Genomic DNA, 8,185 nt, shown 5'->3' on the forward strand with positions numbered 1-8,185 from the left:
CCGTACAGATTTGAGTTCTGAAATTCATGCTTTTGATTAAAGTACAACTTAAACAATATTTGCACCCAAAATTGTTCATCATTTTTTTATAAAATTCAGAAAACTTAAAACAATACCGAAAGGCATCACTTGTGATTAATTTAAATCTTTAATACAATGCTCGTTATATATATATATATATATATATGTATAAGGATTGATCAAAAATATACGTTTCATCATGTATACATATGAAGTACAATATTACAAAATCGACCTTAGCTCAGTTGGTAGAGCGGAGGACTGTAGTTGACACAACAAATCCTTAGGTCACTGGTTCGAATCCGGTAGGTCGATATTTTTGTTCATCCTTTTTAAAAAAAAATATTCCAAACTAGTTTCAGTATTATTTTGCATATATATTTTATCATTTAAAAGGTCTTTGATGAAATCGAAAATCTAATAGCATAAATAACATTTTGGTTCTTGTTTAGAAATTAGGGTTGACTTATTTAAAACCCAACCTAGATTTTGTTTCTTTCAGACAGGTTTCACAACCAATATTCTGTATTAAATATTGCACTATGATATTGAAATCCAGTGGAGTTATTGATGTTGTTGTCTCCTTTGGCATGGTCTGAAATTGGAATATACATAATCTAATTAGCATAATTTTCATCCTGCAATCAGACAAAAAAACAATTATGGATATAATTTTTGCCAACCATTATCAGAGGAAAATGAAAATTTATTATAAGTTAAATTTAACTTCCTCATAAAAATTTTCATTAATATTTTGTAGATACATTAAAAAATTAAAAGAGTTCAAAAGAAGCGTATACTTAGAAGTTTGTTTTAGTTTTGGAATGATTTTGGGAAAAACAGATTTGGGAAAAACATTCTATTACTCGTGTGAAAGCTACAAAACTGTTGATCTATATTGTATACTTATATATCCATGCAAGAATTATCATATAAATCCGACCTTAGCTCAGTTGGTAGAGCGGAGGACTGTAGTGGATGCAGAATATCCTTAGGTCACTGGTTCGAATCCGGTAGGTCGGATACACTTCATGAAAATGAATTTGATTTCTATTTTTGACAGTAGACATCGAGATAATGATGTGAAAATGTGGTTTCATAATATATGTTTATCTATCTCTAATGCATACTTATTTTTGAAGTCTTCATCATTATAATTTGGTGTCTTGAGAAACAGGTAAATGAGGTCTTAGGGTTATGTTATTATATTTTTTCAAACATGATGAATAATAATACATTATTGAATAATTAAAATGTAGATATGATTTCTTTAGAATATTGTTCTGCATGTGCCTATAAATTGTCAACCTTCTCAATAAGCTAGTTTAGCCCTTTCCATTTTCTTGCATGACCCTTATAAGGTAATTTTAATTAAATAAAAAATAGATCCTTACCATCAATATAACTTTCAAGGAATAAGGTTAGGTGAATAAATATAAAACTAATATGTATAATGTGATCGAGTGAATGCAACAAATTCTTTAACAGAACCTGAATTGTTTAAATATTAGGTATCCCGAAAAAACACAATTTTCCGGTTTTAGAAAATGGGGTTTACAAATTTTTAATACTCTTTGCACTAGGTAAAAATATAAAGTTTAGATGTCAAAGTGGTAATTGTGGGGATGACTATTAATAATGTAACCTTTGCCCGTACAGATTTGAGTTCTGAAATTCATGCTTTTGATTAAATTACAACTTAAACAACATTTGAACCGAAAATTGTTCAGACATTTATTTATAAAATTCAGAAAACTTAAAAACAATACCGAAAGGCATCACTTGTGATTAATTTAAATCTTTATACAATGCTCGTTATATATATATATATATATATATATATATATATGTATAAAGATTGATCAAAAAATACGTTTCATCATGTATACATATGAAGTACTATATTACAAAACCGACCTTAGCTCAGTTGGTAGAGCGGAGGACTGTAGTTGACACAGCAAATCCTTAGGTCACTGGTTTGAATCCGGTAGGTCGGATATTTTTTGTTCATCCTTTTTAAAAAAAATATTCCAAACTAGTTCAGTATTATTTTGCATATATATTTTATCATTTAAAAGGTCTTTGATGAAATCGAAAATCTAATAGCGTAAATTATAATTTGGTTTCTTGTTAAGAAATTAGGGTTGACTTATTTAAAACCCGACCTAGATTTTGTTTCTTTCAGACAGGTTTCACAACCAATATTCTGTATGAAATATTGCACTACGATATTGAAATCCAGTGGAGTTATTGATGTTGTTGTCTCCTTTGGCATGGTCTGAAATTGGGAATATACATAATCTAATTAGCATAATTTTCATCCTGCAATCATGACAAAAAAACCATTATGGATATAATTTTTGCCAACCATTATCAGAGGAAAATGAAAATTTATTATAAGTTTAATTTAAATCTTCCTCATAAAAATTTTCATTAATATTTTGTAGATACATTAAAAAATTAAAAGAGTTCAAAAGAAGCGTATACTTAGAAGTCTGTTTTAGTTTTGGAATGATTTTGGGAAAAAGATTTTAAAAACATTCTATTACTCGTGTGAAAGCTACAAAACTGTTGATTCTATATTGTATACTTATATATCCATGCAAGAATTATCATATAAATCCGACCTTAGCTCAGTTGGTAGAGCGGAGGACTGTAGTGGATGCAGAATATCCTTAGGTCACTGGTTCGAATCCGGTAGGTCGGATACACTTCATGAAAATGAATTTGATTTCTATTTTTGACAGTAGACATCGAGATAATGATGTGAAAATGTGGTTTCATAATATATGTTTATCTATCTCTAATGCATACTTATTTTTGAAGTCTTCATCATTATAATTTGGTGTCTTGAGAAACAGGTAAATGAGGTCTTAGGGTTATGTTATTATATTTTTTCAAACATGATGAATAATAATACATTATTGAATAACTAAAATGTAGATATGATTTCCTTTAGAATATTGTTCTGCATGTGCCTATAAGTTGTCAACCTTCTCAATAAGCTAGTTTAGCCCTTTCCATTTTCTTGCATGACCCTTATAAGGTAATTTTAATTAAATAAAAAATAGATCCTTACCATCAATATAACTTTCAAGGAATAAGGTTAGGTGAATAAATATAAAACTAATATGTATAATGTGATCGAGTGAATGCAACAAATTCTTTAACAGACCATGAATTGTTTAAATATTAGGTATCCCGAATAAAACACAATTTTCCGGTTTTAGAAAATGGGGTTTACAAATTTTTAATACTCTTTGCACTAGGTAAAAATATAAAGTTTAGATGTCAAAGTGGTAATTGTGGGGATGACTATTAATAATGTAACCTTTGCCCGTACAGATTTGAGTTCTGAAATTCATGCTTTTGATTAAATTACAACTTAAACAACATTTGAACCGAAAATTGTTCAGACATTTATTTATAAAATTCAGAAAACTTAAAAACAATACCGAAAGGCATCACTTGTGATTAATTTAAATCTTTATACAATGCTCGTTATATATATATATATATATATATATATATATATATATATATATGTATAAGGATTGATCAAAAATATGTTTCATCATGTATACATATGAAGTACTATATTACAAAACCGACCTTAGCTCAGTTGGTAGAGCGGAGGACTGTAGTTGACACAGCAAATCCTTAGGTCACTGGTTCGAATCCGGTAGGTCGGATATTTTTTGTTCATCCTTTTTTAAAAAAAATATTCCAAACTAGTTCAGTATTATTTTGCATATATATTTTATCATTTAAAAGGTCTTTGATGAAATCGAAAATCTAATAGCGTAAATTATAATTTGGTTTCTTGTTAAGAAATTAGGGTTGACTTATTTAAAACCCGACCTAGATTTTGTTTCTTTCAGACAGGTTTCACAACCAATATTCTGTATGAAATATTGCACTACGATATTGAAATCCAGTGGAGTTATTGATGTTGTTTTCTCCTTTGGCATGGTCTGAAATTGGGAATATACATAATCTAATTAGCATAATTTTCATCCTGCAATCATGACAAAAAAACCATTATGGATATAATTTTTGCCAACCATTATTAGAGGAAAATGAAAATTTATTATAAGTTTAATTTAAATCTTCCTCATAAAAATTTTCATTAATATTTTGTAGATACATTAAAAAATTAAAAGAGTTCAAAAGAAGCGTATACTTAGAAGTCTGTTTTAGTTTTGGAATGATTTTGGGAAAAACAGATTTTGGAAAAACATTCTATTACTCGTGTGAAAGCTACAAAACTGTTGATTCTATATTGTATACTTATATATCCATGCAAGAATTATCATATAAATCCGACCTTAGCTCAGTTGGTAGAGCGGAGGACTGTAGTGGATGCAGAATATCCTTAGGTCACTGGTTCGAATCCGGTAGGTCGGATACACTTCATGAAAATGATTTGATTTCTATTTTTGACAGTAGACATCGAGATAATGATGTGAAAATGTGGTTTCATAATATATGTTTATCTATCTCTAATGCATACTTATTTTTGAAGTCTTCATCATTATAATTTGGTGGCTTGAGAAACAGGTAAATGAGGTTTTAGGGTTAGCTTATTATATTTTTTCAAACATGATGAATAATAATACATTATTGAATAACTAAAATGTAGATATGATTTCCTTTGGAATATTGTTCTGCATGTGCCTATAAGTTGTCAACCTTCTCAATAAGCTAGTTTAGCCATTTCCATTTTCTTGCATGAACCTTATTAGGTAATTTTAATTAAATAAAAAATAGATCCTTACCATCAATATAACTTTCAAGGAAAAAAGTTAGGTGAATATATATAAAACTGATATGTATAATGTGATCGAGTGAATGCAACAAATCTTTAACAGAACACGAATTGTTTAAATATTAGGTATCCCGAATAAAACACAATTTTCGGTTTTAGAAAATGGGGTTTACAAATTTTAATACTCTTTGCACTAGGTTTAATAAATATAAAGTTTAGATGTCAAAGTGGTAATTGTGGGGATGACTATTAATAATGTAACCTTTGCCCGTACAGATTTGAGTTCTGAAATTCATGCTTTTGATTAAATTACAACTTAAACAATATTTGAACCGAAAATTGTTCAGACATTTTTTATAAAATTCAGAAAACTTAAAAACAATACCGAAAGGCATCACTTGTGATTAATTTAAATCTTTATACAATGCTCGTTATATATATATATATATATATATGTATAAGGATTGATCAAAAATATGTTTCATCATGTATACATATGAAGTACTATATTACAAAACCGACCTTAGCTCAGTTGGTAGAGCGGAGGACTGTAGTTGACACAGCAAATCCTTAGGTCACTGGTTCGAATCCGGTAGGTCGGATATTTTTTGTTCATCCTTTTTAAAAAAAATATTCCAAACTAGTTCAGTATTATTTTGCATATATATTTATCATTTAAAAGGTCTTTGATGAAATCGAAAATCTAATAGCGTAAAATAACATTTGGTTTCTTGTTAAAATTAGGGTTGACTTATTTAAAACCCGACCTAGATTTTGTTTCTTTCAGACAGGTTTCACAACCAATATTCTGTATGAAATATTGCACTATGATATTGAAATCCAGTGGAGTTATTGATGTTGTTGTCTCCTTTGGCATGGTCTGAAATTGGGAATATACATAATCTAATTAGCATAATTTTCATCCTGCAATCATGACAAAAAAAACAATTATGGATATAATTTTTGCCAACCATTATCAGAGGAAAATGAAAATTTATTATAAGTTTAATTTAAATCTTCCTCATAAAAATTTTCATTAATATTTTGTAGATACATTAAAAAATTAAAAGAGTTCAAAAGAAGCGTATACTTAGAAGTCTGTTTTAGTTTTGGAATGATTTTGGGAAAACAGATTTTGGGAAAAACATTCTATTACTCGTGTGAAAGCTACAAAACTGTTGATTCTATATTGTATACTTATATATCCATGCAAGAATTATCATATAAATCCGACCTTAGCTCAGTTGGTAGAGCGGAGGACTGTAGTGGATGCAGAATATCCTTAGGTCACTGGTTCGAATCCGGTAGGTCGGATACACTTCATGAAAATGAATTTGATTTCTATTTTTGACAGTAGACATCGAGATAATGATGTGAAAATGTGGTTTCATAATATATGTTTATCTATCTCTAATGCATACTTATTTTTGAAGTCTTCATCATTATAATTTGGTGTCTTGAGAAACAGGTAAATGAGGTCTTAGGGTTATGTTATTATATTTTTTCAAACATGATGAATAATAATACATTATTGAATAACTAAAATGTAGATATGATTTCCTTTGGAATATTGTTCTGCATGTGCCTATAAATTGTCAACCTTCTCAATAAGCTAGTTTAGCCCTTTCCATTTTCTTGCATGACCCTTATTAGGTAATTTTAATTAAATAAAAAATAGATCCTTACCATCAATATAACTTTCAAGGAATAAGGTTAGGTGAATAATATAAAACTAATATGTATAATGTGATCGAGTGAATGCAACAAATTCTTTAACAGAACCGAATTGTTTAAATATTAGGTATCCCGAATAAAACACAATTTCCGGTTTTAGAAAATGGGGTTTACAAATTTTTAATACTCTTTGCACTAGGTAAAAAATATAAAGTTTAGATGTCAAAGTGGTAATTGTGGGGATGACTATTAATAATGTAACCTTTGCCCGTACAGATTTGAGTTCTGAAATTCATGCTTTTGATTAAATTACAACTTAAACAACATTTGAACCGAAAATTGTTCAGACATTTATTTATAAAATTCAGAAAACTTAAAACAATACCGAAAGGCATCACTTGTGATTAATTTAAATCTTTATACAATGCTCGATATATATATATATTATATATATATATATATATATATAAGATTGATCAAAAATACGTTTCATCATGTATACATATGAAGTACTATATTACAAAACCGACCTTAGCTCAGTTGGTAGAGCGGAGGACTGTAGTTGACACAGCAAATCCTTAGGTCACTGGTTCGAATCCGGTAGGTCGGATATTTTTTGTTCATCCTTTTTTAAAAAAATATTCCAAACTAGTTCAGTATTATTTTGCATATATATTTTATCATTTAAAAGGTCTTTGATGAAATCGAAAATCTAATAGCGTAAATTATAATTTGGTTTCTTGTTAAGAAATTAGGGTTGACTTATTTAAAACCCGACCTAGATTTTGTTTCTTTCAGACAGGTTTCACAACCAATATTCTGTATGAAATATTGCACTATGATATTGAAATCCAGTGGAGTTATTGATGTTGTTGTCTCCTTTGGCATGGTCTGAAATTGGGAATATACATAATCTAATTAGCATAATTTTCATCCTGCAATCATGACAAAAAAAACCATTATGGATATAATTTTTGCCAACCATTATCAGAGGAAAATGAAAATTTATTATAAGTTTAATTTAAATCTTCCTCATAAAAATTTTCATTAATATTTTGTAGATACATTAAAAATTAAAAGAGTTCAAAAGAAGCGTATACTTAGAAGTCTGTTTTAGTTTTGGAATGATTTTGGGAAAAACAGATTTTGGGAAAAACATTCTATTACTCGTGTGAAAGCTACAAAACTGTTGATTCTATATTGTATACTTATATATCCATGCAAGAATTATCATATAAATCCGACCTTAGCTCAGTTGGTAGAGCGGAGGACTGTAGTGGATGCAGAATATCCTTAGGTCACTGGTTCGAATCCGGTAGGTCGGATACACTTCATGAAAATGATTTGATTTCTATTTTTGACAGTAGACATCGAGATAATGATGTGAAAATGTGGTTTCATAATATATGTTTATCTATCTCTAATGCATACTTATTTTTGAAGTCTTCATCATTATAATATGGTGGCTTGAGAAACAGGTAAATGAGGTCTTAGGGTTAGCTTATTATATTTATTTCAAACATGATGAATAATAATACATTATTGAATAACTAAAATGTAGATATGATTTCCTTAGAATATTGTCTGCATGTGCCTATAAAGTTGTCAACCTTCTCAATAAGCTAGTTTAGCCCTTTCCATTTTCTTGCATGACCCTTATAAGGTAATTTTAATTAAATAAAAATAGGATCCTTACCATCAATATAACTTTCAAGTAATAAG

The 8,185-nt window shown here is 28.7% G+C and overlaps 9 non-coding genes across 9 annotated transcripts; all 9 read left to right on the forward strand.

Annotated features, from left to right (window-relative positions):
- Positions 1-251: 251 nt before the first annotated feature.
- On the forward strand, positions 252-336 carry TRNAY-GUA (transfer RNA tyrosine (anticodon GUA)). The gene is given in 2 exon segments: positions 252-288; positions 301-336. It is a non-coding gene; the product is annotated as a tRNA-Tyr (tRNA).
- A 623-nt stretch (positions 337-959) lies between these two features.
- On the forward strand, positions 960-1,044 carry TRNAY-GUA (transfer RNA tyrosine (anticodon GUA)). Its single transcript is given in 2 exon segments — positions 960-996; positions 1,009-1,044. It is a non-coding gene; the product is annotated as a tRNA-Tyr (tRNA).
- Positions 1,045-2,643: 1,599 nt separating this feature from the next.
- Positions 2,644-2,728, forward strand: TRNAY-GUA (transfer RNA tyrosine (anticodon GUA)). The gene is given in 2 exon segments: positions 2,644-2,680; positions 2,693-2,728. It is a non-coding gene; the product is annotated as a tRNA-Tyr (tRNA).
- Positions 2,729-3,628: 900 nt separating this feature from the next.
- On the forward strand, positions 3,629-3,713 carry TRNAY-GUA (transfer RNA tyrosine (anticodon GUA)). The gene is given in 2 exon segments: positions 3,629-3,665; positions 3,678-3,713. It is a non-coding gene; the product is annotated as a tRNA-Tyr (tRNA).
- A 630-nt stretch (positions 3,714-4,343) lies between these two features.
- TRNAY-GUA (transfer RNA tyrosine (anticodon GUA)) lies at positions 4,344-4,428 on the forward strand. The gene is given in 2 exon segments: positions 4,344-4,380; positions 4,393-4,428. It is a non-coding gene; the product is annotated as a tRNA-Tyr (tRNA).
- Positions 4,429-5,306: 878 nt separating this feature from the next.
- TRNAY-GUA (transfer RNA tyrosine (anticodon GUA)) lies at positions 5,307-5,391 on the forward strand. Its single transcript is given in 2 exon segments — positions 5,307-5,343; positions 5,356-5,391. It is a non-coding gene; the product is annotated as a tRNA-Tyr (tRNA).
- A 627-nt stretch (positions 5,392-6,018) lies between these two features.
- TRNAY-GUA (transfer RNA tyrosine (anticodon GUA)) lies at positions 6,019-6,103 on the forward strand. Its single transcript is given in 2 exon segments — positions 6,019-6,055; positions 6,068-6,103. It is a non-coding gene; the product is annotated as a tRNA-Tyr (tRNA).
- Positions 6,104-6,988: 885 nt separating this feature from the next.
- Positions 6,989-7,073, forward strand: TRNAY-GUA (transfer RNA tyrosine (anticodon GUA)). The gene is given in 2 exon segments: positions 6,989-7,025; positions 7,038-7,073. It is a non-coding gene; the product is annotated as a tRNA-Tyr (tRNA).
- Positions 7,074-7,703: 630 nt separating this feature from the next.
- Positions 7,704-7,788, forward strand: TRNAY-GUA (transfer RNA tyrosine (anticodon GUA)). The gene is given in 2 exon segments: positions 7,704-7,740; positions 7,753-7,788. It is a non-coding gene; the product is annotated as a tRNA-Tyr (tRNA).
- The last annotated feature ends 397 nt before the right edge of the window (positions 7,789-8,185 follow it).

Source organism: Raphanus sativus, unplaced genomic scaffold (assembly GCF_000801105.2).
Source record: "Raphanus sativus cultivar WK10039 unplaced genomic scaffold, ASM80110v3 Scaffold4133, whole genome shotgun sequence".
Taxonomy (NCBI): domain Eukaryota; kingdom Viridiplantae; phylum Streptophyta; class Magnoliopsida; order Brassicales; family Brassicaceae; genus Raphanus; species Raphanus sativus.